Source organism: Mchenga conophoros, linkage group LG7 (assembly GCF_057382185.1).
Source record: "Mchenga conophoros isolate Kocher_MC1m ecotype Shallow Benthic linkage group LG7, M_conophoros_male_GT1.1, whole genome shotgun sequence".
Taxonomy (NCBI): domain Eukaryota; kingdom Metazoa; phylum Chordata; class Actinopteri; order Cichliformes; family Cichlidae; genus Mchenga; species Mchenga conophoros.
The window spans coordinates 26634311-26648776 of NC_140532.1; the positions used below are offsets into that span (position 1 = coordinate 26634311).

At 39.2% G+C, this 14466-nt stretch overlaps 1 protein-coding gene across 1 annotated transcript in view; it reads left to right on the plus strand.

The window, feature by feature from the left end:
* The first annotated feature begins 2639 nt into the window (after nucleotides 1-2639).
* The window catches only part of ripor1 (RHO family interacting cell polarization regulator 1), a 53843-nt gene continuing 42016 nt past the window's right edge, over nucleotides 2640-14466 (plus strand). Inside the window, exon 1 of the mRNA XM_085283157.1 lies at nucleotides 2640-2920. The gene's annotated coding sequence lies outside the window, so the exon portion shown is untranslated. The remainder of the gene's footprint in view (nucleotides 2921-14466) is intronic.

Below are 14466 nucleotides of genomic sequence, written 5' to 3' on the forward strand. Positions count from 1 at the left end.
ATTCAGTCTTTATACTAAAACAGCAATGAAACAGTACTGTCTGAGCTTTGAGTGTCTTTGTGTGAATATGATACTTATAGTCTGACATGCCTTAAGCAGTTGTTGGGTATTTGAAGGCGGAATATGAATCGTGATATGGACGCTGCTGTAATAAATACCTGTTTAATTTCTGTGTGCATTTAGACAGAGCAGTACAGTACATGCAAGAAGAGGGTAGTATGCAGCAACTTACTTACCGATCGTCTTTTGAAATTTGGAACGTCTAGCATTCAAAGGAATGTGGTATATTATATGGTATATTTTGATATACCCGATCATCAATTTCAAGAAAAAAAAAGTTTCACAATATGGTCTTGTTCAATCAATCAATCAATCTTTATTTATAAAGCACTTTTCATACAGAGAAAATGTAGCACAAAGTGCTTTACATAGTTAAAAGCAGCACCCCCCACCCTCCAACTCACTCCCCACACTCTCAATACACATATATCCCCCCACCCACACACACATACACACACGCGCACACTTAAAGAGTAAAAATTGGGCTGGGCTCGCATGAGCCAAGTGAGGAAACACTATAACAGGGAGCCGTCTGCACCGGGAGCCGGTCACAGACCGCAGCCTCCAGGCTGGGCACACAGCAGGAGGGAGGCAAAGGAGCCCCCCAGCCAGGCTGAGAGGACCCGAGAGACCCAGCAGCCACGGTCAATAACAGCCCCGGTGCAGAGAGCGCCCTCCGAGGAAACACTGGAGATATGACGCAATACAATATATATAGGGTAAAATGATAAAATAAATAAGAACAGGATACAATATAAATATAAATAGAATAAGAAGATTAAAAAATGAATAAGAATAAAATCAAACAAATATTAGGTAAATCCTAAATTAATAATAGAATAACAGGATAGAATAAATAAGCATAAAATAAATAAACGCTAAGTAAAAGCTAAATTAAAAAGGTGGGTCTTGAGCCTGTTCTTAAAAACATGTACGTTCTCTGCGGCCCTGAGCTCCTCCGGCAGGCTGTTCCACAGACGAGGACCATACCACTGAAAAGCTGCCTCTCCGTGAGTATGTGTCCTGACTTTAGGGACAATCAAAAGGCCAGTACCAGAGGACCTCAGGGTCCGCGAGGGTTCGTATGGTAAAAGCAGATCTGAGAGATAAGAAGGCCCAAGACCATTAAGACATTTAAAAACCAGTAAAAGAACTTTAAAATCGATCCTGAAACACACGGGGAGCCAGTGCAGCGATTCTAAAACCGGTGTAATGTGGGCCCGCCCTCTGGTCTTCGTCAGCACACGAGCTGCCGAGTTTTGCAAGAGTTGTAAAGTTGAAATATTCTTCTTAGGAAGACCAGAGAGCAGGGCATTACAGTAATCAATGCGACTGGTAATGAAAGCATGCATCAGCATCTCCGTGTTGGCCCGAGAGAGAATAGGGCGGACTCTGGCTATATTTTTTAGATGATAAAATCCAATTTTGGTTACATGTTTAATATGTGGGATAAAACCAAGCTCAGAGTCAAAAATAACACCCAGGTTTTTCACTTGTAGCGAAGGACATAGTGAAAATGCCTCTAATTTAGACAAGAGTTTCTCTCTCTGAGCCTCGGGACCGACAATCAAAACTTCAGTTTTGTCCTGGTTAAGCTGTAAAAAGTTTTCTGCCATCCAAGATCTTATATCCAAGATACAGTTAAAGAGGGCATCCATTTGTCTGGTGTCATCAGGAGACACGGAGATGTACAGCTGCGTGTCATCAGCGTAACTGTGGAAGTTCACTCCATGCCTCCTGATGACACCGCCGAGAGGGAGCATATACAAATTAAAAAGTACAGGGCCTAGAACCGACCCTTGAGGCACACCACATGTCATTTTATGGATCTTAGAGGAGCATGTATCCATACTCACCATAAAAGTTCTGTCAGAGAGATAGGAAGTGAACCAGCTGTGTACAGCACCAGAGAGGCCCACCATGTGTTTCAGTCTGTTTAAAAGAATAGCGTGGTCTACTGTATCAAAGGCTGCGCTTAGATCCAGTAGCACCAGGACTGAGAGCTTTTGGGAGTCCCAGTTACATCTAAGATCATTTAAAACCTTTAGGAGAGCCGTCTCTGTGCTGTGGTTCACCCTAAATCCAGACTGGAATATTTCCAGGATCTGTCTATCATTGAGAAAATCAGTAATCTGAGTAAAAACAAGTTTTTCTAAGACTTTACTTAAAAATGGTAAGTTGGATACAGGTCTGTAGTTATTAAAATCATTACAATCCAAATTGCTCTTCTTCAGTTGAGCTCAGCATGTCACTTACATCAAACCATAACCACTCTGAGTCTCATAGTTTTTAGTATAAGTGAATTATGTTAAAACACAAGTATTGTCTGTGCCATACTTTTTTTTTTTTTTTTTTTTACAAATTTTGCTAAGCAAAGAACTGGACAAAGGGAAGACTGCCAAAGATCTCACAGGTATCAAGTATGTCCCACCTAGTCGCCCTTAGAAGTTAGAAGCTCTATCAGGATATTGGGCGTTATAAAAAAAATATTATCCCAAACCACAGCCGAGCAGTCAGACGTGAGTTGGCATTGTTTGCACTGGTAGTAGGACAGGCACGAGCGCATGAACCAATTAGCTGTGGCGATTAGGCGTTAATTTGAAAGCGTTTAGCTTACAGGAAGTGCTCGCGCTAAACGCGGAGCGTTGACGCTGTTAAGTACTGACTGACCGACTGCTTGAGGAATGCTGTTCACTGAACCACGGTAGTTTTTTTCCTTCTTTCTTTTCTAACTAGGAGGTCAGTGTTAACAAGACTGGTGAACTGTGACAAGTGCGCTCGGAATAGTCGACCCGTTTTCTTTTCTGAATAAAGAAGATTTGCATCAGCTGTACAAGGAGAAGGACACCGCGGTCAATATGTACGTTTTTTTTTTGTTACTAAATTGTAAATTTTCAAGTTTATCTAGCCTTTTCCCCATGCTGGTTATCTTCTCTAGGTTTGTTGTAGAGAACCTACCTTAGCAAAGTACCTCTTCTGTTGTAACCGCCTCTCCTGCTGCATTACTCTGCTGTCACTCCGCTGTGCTGAAGCCGGTGTGCCAAACCGTGTCGAAAAATCTGTCAAATCTTTAGTATTTCTACTTTAAGTGCCAAGCAGCTTCAAGACAAATATAGCCGCGTTTGGTTGCTTGTAGCAGCACATTATGCGAAACGAAAATGTATTATTGACGTTAAAAATAGCTAAATTCCGTCAAAATTAAAATGTATGGCACGTTTTTAATCCCCTGTAGGTTATCCTAATGCCAGTGTTTTATCGCAAAAGAGCTAAAAGATTGTAAATGGGAAAACGTGGGAATTGAGCACAGTGATTTTCTTTGAAAACAGATTCACATATCCAAATAATGGGGGAAGATTGGGACAGAGTATCCAGGGCCCCAAAGGCGGATGGGGCTCTGGCAAACCTAGAATGAAAAGTTTTTTGTGTTAGTTTTTAACTTCTAAGTAAATGTTACCTTAAATAAATTTCTTGAATAAATTGGTTGGGCAATTGAACTTTGATACCCATGAATACTGGAGAATATCTGATGCCCCCTTCACCCCTTACAAATCAAGTAACATGGTTTCGTCCAGCATTGGGGTGGCCTTTACGGCACAGCCAATTTACTGTATTCTACTGTATCTAGACTACTGCTCATATTCCCTGTAAGTCACGTCTTTCTACAAGAAGGCAAATTCAAAGAATAGGAAGGGACAGTGAGAGAAGAAAGCAACTGGGGAAGTCAGTTTTCAGGAAGATTCTATCTGAAGAGAGGTGAGCTGTGTACAGCCAACAAATTTATCTATAAGCAGTTGTTAAATACTAATGTTTAGATGCAAAGCTACCATAATTACCTCGCACAAGTTAACACCATGAAATTAACTTCATTTTTGGCACAAGGTGAGCTCATATAGTGGCAACTAAAAGTTGCTCCAAGCAGTCATTTGTTTTGATAGAAATTTAAGCATAAAGCTCAGCAGCACTAACATCAAGTAGCATTAAGCTTTATTGTATGTTGGATCACATGATGTAAACAGGGCATTTAAAAATGCCACTGCTTTTTAATTTAAAATAGAAACAACCCAAAAATGTAATTTTTCTACGAGCATGTGCGCCAGTATACCCATGGACATGCTCAGAAATGTTTTCATGTGTTAATAAATCACACCATTTTATCTACAAGATCATTAGACTTCCTTACATGACTCTGATCTAAAGGAGTACTAATGATAAAGGGCTCTTAGTCTCACTTCATTGCACATATTAAAAACCCACTTTAATCTAGTGTATTTGAGCTTTAATTCGGTCTACTCAGCATAGGTACTGTCATTTTAGTGCTGGTTTCATAAGTGCAAGTTTTGAAACTTATTTAAACTTTAACAAATATCAAGATAATTATTTACAGTTATTATGCTGTGCCTTGATGAGGCGCTTCAGCGTCTCAAAGGTTGAATGCAGTGTGAGACTGTTAGCAGGTTAAAGAGGCTAATAGAGGGTCTGTCTGTGATGGAGGGAAGTGAGGTGAAGAGAACAAGGCTGCTGTGAGGGAGACTTTGGAAAGAATGAGAAGAGGACAGATTTCTTACATTTTAGTTTGCTTTTTTTTTTTTTTTTTTTTTTTACTTCATACTTGTGAATCATTGCACTGTAGGTGAGGAAAGCTGATTCTGTCTGTTTCTGCTAACAAAATATGTATCTAGTGGAAGTTTGTCTGGATGTAACTGATAACTGGGTGTACTTAGCCTAAGCATTTTCTTAGAAAACTGAAATTGCTGTTTTAAGCTCTTCTTTTTGTCGAAAATACTTAAAAACAAAGAATCAAACTCTTGAAATTGGAAGTAGTAGTAAAACACTTAACTATAAAGTAATTGTGGACTTCAGTATGCTGAGATACTGTGCAGTCTTATAGATGTACCTTTGCTTTTTATTAAACACAATATATTAATACTTCTGCATACATGAATAGTTGTCTGTTTCTCTGTTAGCCTTGTGACTGATTGGAGATCTGGAAGGTTCAGTGTTGGCCTGATGTTATCACGTGACACTAGTTGCAATGACAGCATTCTTGGCATAACTGTGAAATGCATCCACAACTGCAGTAGGATGCAGCCTGCCAAAACAAACGCACTATTTGATTCCAAGGCAGAAGGTCATGGACCCCATATTGTAGTAATAGGAAAACAGACTTTTTCAGGCTGGCTGTGGGAATGCTACAGTGAAACCACAAACACACCGTGCCTGTGTTGCTCTCACAGGGTGCATTGAACAGTAAGTCCATTGTGCAGTTGCTGGACTGTCACTATGTGAATACCTAATTTGGCTAATATGCAGGCCTAAGCTAGCAAGGTGCATGAAACGGATACAGTGCAGTGTGTGGTCATGGCACTACCTCAGCTCATTCTCCTTTCATTTAACATGTATTCATTATCACTAATTTTCAACATTGTGACTGTAGTTTCGGTGTGATGTCACTTGTGAGAATCTCTGCACTAATTATAGGGCATTATAGCAAAACCTACATTTAAAATGAGAGTTTGGCTGACAGCCAGTTCGGAAAAGACCAAAATGTGTTTAGCTCTTGTGTTAAAGCACTCACTGGTATTAGGTTTACAAGTAGGGAGATTTTATATATATATATTTTTTTTTACTTACTGCTCATCTTTGTGTCATGATAGTTTGCTTCGTTAGAGGCTTGTTGAATGTTAACTGTTCATTAGACCCAGAACCAAAAATAAGAAGAGTGTTCAGTTAATAGGGCTTTAGTCTCAAAGTAGAAACTCAGAGTGAGATAGAATATGTACCTTGAATTATACCCAAAGAATTGGTTTCCAACTGTGCAGCCTTACCAGGCCTTTACTGCAGCTTGTGCAGTTGTTTGCAGGTCTTCCTGTCTTTAGTTTTGTCTCCAGTAAGTGAACTGCACCTGTCTAGTGTGTTAAATGTTGGAACAAATTGGTGAGTAGTGAGTGAGCATTTCCAAACATGTTTAATTATGGGGCAATGAGGCTGTGACAAGCCTCCACATGTTTTAAATGGCTGTAGACACTGAGCCCAACACTGTAACCCAGAAATATGTCTTGTGTAACAGAGGCAGGCCCCCACACTGAGAGTGTATGTTTCTGCATGTATGCATTACAATTGCTGTGGAGACTTACATGAACGCATAAAGTTGTACTGAAAGTTAATAACTTTGATTCTTGAGATGTTCTAAAGATGGGAACAGTCTCATTTGTTATGCTCCTGAAAGTTATCTGTTTGGAAATAAATGTATAGCCCACAATGGCAATATCAAAATCAAACTGAGGCTAGTGTTCGGTCACATTAGTGACCAATTTTACACACTAGACTAGAACTGATGTGTTAGATGGGTTACTACCTATTATTTTAAAGAATGGTGGCTTTCCTTTGTGTCAAATCATGACTATGATTGGGGTTTCTGTACATGATAAAATTGAGGGTTAGACACTTAAAGTGACCACACCATCAGAAGATCATGAAATTAACTGTATGAAGTCCAGTGAAGAGAATAAATCTAGTACCGTCTTTCTTTCAGAGGAGGAAAGATGAAGCTAGGCGGTATTGTGTTCATCATGTTCATCTCAGAAGAAATGTGTCGCTTTCAACAAAACTTGCTGATTTTTATGGGTGAGACTAAAGATGCTTGGAAGATAGACAAGCAGTTAACTTAACAGTTAGTAATGCAGAAAATGCCTGAGTGCCAATGGACCATAAAGGCAAATTGGATCCTCTGTTGACGATTAGGGCTGTGCAATATGACCAAAATCAGTTGTGAGTCATAAGTAATTTCTTATCCAAATACCTATCACGATATAGTGCAATTTCTGCAAAGTCAGTGAATAGTTTATATAATCACCACATCAAAAGTGTTATTGTTATTTATATTTAAATTAAATAATCAAAAATGAAATAAAAATGCGACTTACTATGGGATAATGGTAGGTAACACACAGTAGATGACCCAACTCAGTCATGCAAGCGTTTCCCTGAGGCCTCCGCCTATCATTACTGCTCCTTTGTGGTAGTCAGGAAACTAGCCTGTCTGCAAGCATCAACTGCAGAGCATCCAGTCTCTGAAGTGCACAGTTAAACTCATACAGGAATGTGTTGTTCAGCTCATCCACATATCTGTTGTTACAGCGTGTTATGCTACATTGCGGATTTCTCATAACATAAACGAGGCAACTCGACTTGTGTGAAGTGTTTTTGGCTAGGCCACTGGAATCGAGTGTTTTAAACGATCCACAAAACCATAGATATAGATATATCTAGATAGATAGATATCTAGATAGAAGTTGTAATGGCTGCTGTTAGCTTTGTGAGTCTTTATTATATGGTGTGCTACTGGGAAAAGGCAGTTCTGACCTCTGAGTCTGAGGTTTATTTTGAGCACCTGATGACTCTTTTTTTTTTTTTTTTTTTTTTTTTTTTTTCTCCCCCCTTTCTTAATCTCTCTATACTTTCACATAAGTCTTGCTTAGGTGGTGAAATAGATTAGTTCTGTCAGTGTGTGTAGTACCAGGTTGCTGCATAATTTGCACAATAGTCTTCTGCTCTGTGTCGGACTTTCCATAACATGCTACAGAGATGGCCCCTTGTTTAGGAAGAGGCTCCTTGATTAGTTTTGGCTGGTCCTTGTTCTGTGGTGACCATTGCAAACCTTTATCTAAAACACTGCTTACTGCAATGAAAATATTGTTTTGCAACAACATGAAATAAATAATAGAGCATAATATGAAACAATAGATGTTTTAATATTGTCACCATATCCCACAGCCCTGTTTACACTTGTGCTGGGTTGTGTAACGACTACTTTGTATCCATGCATTTATAACATTCTAGCAAATTTGCAGCCTTTCGTTGACATTTAGCTTTGTCTTGAATGATACTTTCACATTTTATCAGCAAGTAAGTCACCAAAACTGCTCTTCTACGTCATTATACTTCAGTTTGTGGACAAAGGACGGAAACAGAAATTTGCAGGTGTCCTACTAATGTAAAAACAAACAAACTAACTAACTAAAACACAACAGCCACATGAAAACACTGGTGGAATTGTTGCCAGAATGGAGTCACTCTCATTATCAAAGCTAAGAAATCCTATTCCATGACCTCTGACTGTTACAGTGTGCGTCTGAGTTTTTTAGACTGTGACTCACGCGGTAAGCGAGCTTGTGCTATACTCATTCATTACACTGTCTGGCACAGCTGTTTATGCCTTTGCTGACCCACTGTCTTCTTCCATAATTAGGTGGGTGGGAGTGTTTGGTTGCTGCTATTTTCAGGACTTTTCTTGTTCCTATTGAAATCCTGAAGAGTTTTTACAGGAAGTGTTGAGTTAAGTACAAATTTGGATGTTGTAAGGTCTTTCCCCTTCTCTCATTCTAATCATCATTTTATAATAATGCTCATGCTCTGTGATGCTTATCTTTTTCCCTGCATTAAGTTTTACCCTGAAGCGAGCTGGAATTCACCGGGAAAACGCGCAAAGCCCTGCGATATCCTGAGATAGGTGCATTGTTAATTAAACACTTTTATATAGGCTATCAGTTGGGAAAGAACCAGCTGATATTAAGGCTGCTTTTAGATTTCAGCCTTTTTTTTTTTTTGCACCTCCGTTTCTTCATGTGTACTCAATACTTTTGCCTTTGTCAATTCTCATTATTGCACATAACTTAAGTTATGGGCATCTATGGTTTGATTTCTCTGCACATGTGGACTGAATGGGTGGTTACCAACATCTGGTGAGAATTTCATATCCATAGCACCTATAGAGAGATATTGTGAAAATTGGCTCTGTCATTCACACACCCTTCATTAGTTAAACCTTAATAGTAAGTGGCTGAACCCCCTTTTTTCCTCTTTAGAACTGCTTTGATTATTTGTGACATAGATTCAGCTCTTTTACTATTCTGTTTGGTTTGTACTTGAGCAGATCATCTTGACCTTGTCTACATGCCTGTTCAGTAAGTAGTGGTTAGTAACAGTTTTTTCAGTAACCTGCTCTCCACCACAGCTTCAAAGGTCACTGGGTTACAGCCAACCACAAAACCAGCCTGATCAGTCTTAGTCTGCTGGTGACATCAGAAAATTTCTAACATTTTGCTGCACAAGATTGAGGAACTCAACTTCCTTGGTAAATGGTTTTGCTCATCTACTTGTATTCAAATTCCATATTGGTTGTCTAGTTCTGTGTGGTGTCGATGTAAATGTTCAGCCCTGTCAGTTCTAAATCTAACCACTGCATATATTCAGTATTTCTATAATTGGCATTGATACAGCGCAATCCCCCATGAAGCTGTACTGCACATCACCAAATATGATGGAGCACTGCTCAAGCTCACATACTGCAGTCTGGCAGGTAGCTATTACTATCTAGCTGGGAGTAAACTCTTTACAGCATGTAAATGATTCCACAATCCACTCCCTGAGGCTCATGGTCTTGAGGCTGATGCCATCAAGCCCATGAGATGTTGAGTGGTCAGTTTCATAGATTGCACTGAGGGGGGGAAAGGGTAGAGTCATTGCTGGTGGTAGTAAAGGAAGCAGCAGAGCCATGTGAAGTACAGCTGTTGTTCAGTTCACTGGTTGTCTGCCCCAGTGGTTTTCTTTGTGCTGTATGGGTATAGGTAGCCTAGTAACTTCCTTGATTGGAAAAACTGTCATTCCTTATCAGCAGATGTCTTCATAAATTAGCTTCTAAAAATTGCCATCAACAAAATGGACACCTGATTTAAGTTGGTAATTGTTAATGCATTATTTAAGATACGTGGGGGATACAGGGCTGCAGAGGGGGACCTTTTTTCCTCAAAGGCATTGACATTTATCCTTCAGACACCAAACTGGCTGCCAAAAGGGTCAGCTAATTTAGTCACCCAAATTAGCCTCCTAAAATAAAAAGATGTTGTAGTATTAGCATTACATGTCGCTACGCTTATTGAGCTCTCAAAACTCTTACACTACAAGCATGTATCTATCCAAACAGCACTAATTAGGATTCAGGATAATGACTATTTTAGTGAGTTACTATGCAAGGTATACAGCACAGTGATGTGGGGGTGGGAGGTACACTTGCTGATTTGAGTTCTGTCTTGGTCTGAGGTATTATGAGCAGGTTGTTGTCACAGATTAAACTATCTGCTCAGCATCAGCTGTGTCGTGTATCTCTACCTGCCCGTGCAGCAGCTTAACCTTCAGAGTTTTACACGAAGGGTTAACCCAGTGACAGTTTCTCCGCATGTACAGCCTGTTCACTAGCCCAATCAGGTAGTGTCACACACCTATCCACAGTTGCTGTCAGTTTATGTACAGTTAATTTACAGTTTATGATCAGTCTTGTGGGACTCTGAACAATATTAGACTGGTTACAAGCTATTCATTAGCTTGAAGCACTCCAGTGATAGTTAAGCTGCTTATTTGCCAGCTGGGGATTAACCAGAAAGTCCCCACTTCACAGGGGTCCACACACACACACACACACACACACACACACACAAACACACACAGTGCTTAGTGAAGTACGAACAGTCTGTCAGCTCAGTATCAAGCTCATTCTGGTTCACTAGACTGGTTACATTTATTTGTTCTATTGCGCAGTACAGCACGGTATATTACAGGGTTTGGGCCTGTGTGAGTAAATCTAAACTGTGCATGATAGTTGCACAAGATAATGTTTGGATTGAGACGAGGAGAGCATCTGTATCAAAGTAGTTACTGATAAAGTGTTACTTTCCCCTGAAACTGAACTAATATCTAAAGAGAGTGATATGGTTGTGTGCATGTCCTTTGAAGAGCCTGTGCACAACTTGCAGACCTTCATTTACATGTTGCACTTACTCCTAACTGGTGACAGTAAGCATCAGCAACATGTAAGCTAGTCTTGGTGGTGATGGTGTTTGTTTTCACTCTGCTGCAGAGAGAAGCCAAAGTCATTACATGGAAAGAACTTTTTTTTTTTTTTTTTTATATAGTGAAGTGAAACAAAATATTTAAAGACTATGAGAATTCATCACTCCTTCACTTCTCGTTCTACTTCATGGTCTTGTGTTCATGCATTTTGTGGTGAACTGTTGCTTCCACAGTTAAGGAGGGTATGGAAACATTTGACTTATGTTTCGAGGACTGTGGTAGACTTGGCTTTCAGTTTGATGTATATGTGCTTTTAAGTAATTAAGGTAAAATCATGTTGGGTCTAAAACAAGTCTCCTGCTTCTAATCGTGTAATCTCCAAATATCAGATCAACTTTAACTAACAGTAAATGAGTGGAATGGCCTGTCTAAACCTTCTAAAAAAACCCCACAGATTTCAGTGTGTTCCAATAACCATATTGTTTGTAACAATTTACCATCATCTCAGAATTCTGTGTGATTCAGAGCTCATAGAGGCAGATTGCAGAAAACTGTGGAAGAACAATGTACTTCCATCCATCAATAATCCCTCCATGTAGCTCTGTTCTGGCTCCCAGCAGCTACACATAGTTTGCATGCTTGGCTGATTGACTGCATTGTCTAGTGTGTCATGCATAACCACTATTTTAGATGCCATGAAAAGTATCTCTTATAGCTGCAGGGAAAAACAAACGACATCATCAAAATAAATAACATACAAGCAGGACTACACATGATCCAAATGCAGTGGGGGGAAAAACTAGTGAGTTTGGCTGGAGAGTTCTAGTTTTCATTAAAGAATGCCTGTATAATAAATTAGCACTGAGTGTTATTAACTAAGCAGAGACTTCCTGTTTTTGTTTTTTGTTTTTGTTTTTTGAGCTTGACTCATGCTAACTTAGTAATACATGTTTGTTTGTGTCACCATGTAAAACTACATATTACATTTTAGGTTACATTCAGGAAGAGAACCTGTTTCATTGACAATTAGGTGTTCATATGATGGCCATTCTACACAAATACGCAAAAAAGAAATGATATGGCTTGCAACAACACTGGGACCTGAAATGTGCAGATTACAGTAGTATCTGTCTTTACCATTAGACTAGCAAGTTATAAAACTGATAATTTAACAAACAACAAACAGGAAAGACTAATTTGGTGTCTGAAATGTTTTTTCCTAAAGTTGTTTAAACTCTGGATAATCTTAGAAGTACAAGAACAGGACCAAGTGTCTTTACAGCAGTCCTATTTCTCACCCATATCACACAACAAGAGAGAGCCCACTTTGGATGTTCTCACTACGCAAACATTCTGTTTGGTTTAGCTGAGGACGCTGCTAGATGGTGCGCAGGAGACGGAGCACATGACACTCACCTGCTCAGTGTGATTTAACCTGCACGGTTCTCACATGGGTGTAGTCTGGCATCACACAGGCTTTCTGCTAGGGAGCTGGGACATTAAAGACAGGTTAATATCAAATTTGCATTCTGACAGTAACCTTAATTGGGTAATATGTAGAAAAGTTCAGGGCAGCGTCCCAATTTTGAAATACTGCTGAAAAGTAACAAGATGAAGTCATTTTGAACAGACCAGAAGGGGGAGGTTTAGAATCCATCCCTGCTCAACTCTGCATTACCATAAGACACAGTCACAGTACACAGTCACAGCACTGGGACAATGCAAATATTGCAAATTAATTCCACCGTGGTAAACTAGCAATTTGCAGACTGTTCTGTTTCAGTGGCTGTCAGTTCAGCCTTGAGATCGTCTTTCTGTCTCCTGATTCAAATCACATTGTTCAATTCAACTCGTTGTTAATCAGTATTTTAAATCCCGTTTTAGAACACTGATAAATGTATGAACAGATTACTTGTCAGGTGTGGTGTTTGGTACTGTTTCAAACGGTTTTTAGTTGAGTAAAACATTCTCTTGTTAAAGCTGTTAAAACCAATTCAATGCAAAAATAGTCTTTCTGAACATTCGATATTAGCTTAGTGGCTAACAGAAAAGAATTTCCTAAGATAAGATAAGATAGAACTTTATTAATCCCTCGGGTGGGTTCCTCTGGGAAATTCGATTTCCAAAAAAGCACAGCACCGACAGAAGTTACAGAATATTTTATATATATATATATATATATATATATATATATATATATATATATATATATATATATATATATATATATATATATATATATATATATATATATATATATATATATATATATATATATACATACATACATACATACATACATACATACATACATACGAACGAACGAACGAGATAAATAGAATAAATAGGAATAAAAATACAAGTGAATTGCACATTTCAAGTATTGAGGTCTATTGCACTGTTGACTATTTACAAAAGTATAGCACAAAAGGTATTGCACAGTGAGGTGAAGAGGCACTACAGCTTAGTTGTTCCCCCCTCCTTTGTCCTCCTGTTTCCCCTCCCTCTCCCCTCCAGAGAGGAGTTAAACAGTTTGATGGCGTGTGGGACAAAGGAGTTTTTAAGTCTGTTAGTTCTTGTCTTTGGGAGAAGCAACCTGTCACTGAACAGACTCTTCTGATTGTTTATGGCCGTGTGCAGAGGATGCCCAGCATTGTCCATAATGTCCATCAGTTTCTTTAATGTCCTTTTCTCTGCCACTGTCACCAGAGTGTCCAGCTTCATGCCGACCACAGAGCTAGCCCTCCTGATCAGTTTCTCCTAGAGGCTTTATTAATTTAAATGTGATTTTTACCAAGAAATAAATCTACAGTAAAATCCAGCTGACCTGATGCTCTCTCGGTAGCTCCATTGCTAAAACCTGCTGCTTCAGTGAGTGCTTCAGATTGACACTTAGCTGTAATGTGTTCGCCTACAGGATATATTACCAGACGCATATCAAATTATGGAAACGCTGATGGTTTGATGGTGTGGGGGAATCCTTTATTGGCAAACCTGTTCCATTAGCAACAACAGACGTGGTTTAAATGCCACAGCATACCTGAGTATTGCTGCTGACCATGTACATCCCTGTATGACCTCCATGTACCCATCTTGTGATTGCTCATTCCACAAAATAATTTGCCATGTCTCAAAGCTCAGATCAGCTCACAGCTCAAAATACTCTTATTCTGAAGGATTTTTCCACTTTCCCTTGACAGTGGCTACTGTATCACTGAATTAAGTGACTTCCTGATGTAGACAATAATACATTGGGCACTCTTTGTGTTATGGACACAGTAACTTGTCAAACTTATGATATCAGTGGCAGGAGGAATAAATGTTTTCTTATTTCTGATTAACCTTGTAATACTTGGCAGTGTGATGTTTATTTTCAGGGTGTGAATTTATTGCAGTCACTGGTGGAAATATCTGCAAATAAAAGATCAGATCTTACATTTACAATATAACAGTGGTAAATACAATCAGCAGTTTATGGTGGATCGACTACCAAAGACTCTACTGCCATCTAGTGGTAACCTCTAATATCACTATATAGCTCGGTTACTTTAAGTGAAAGCA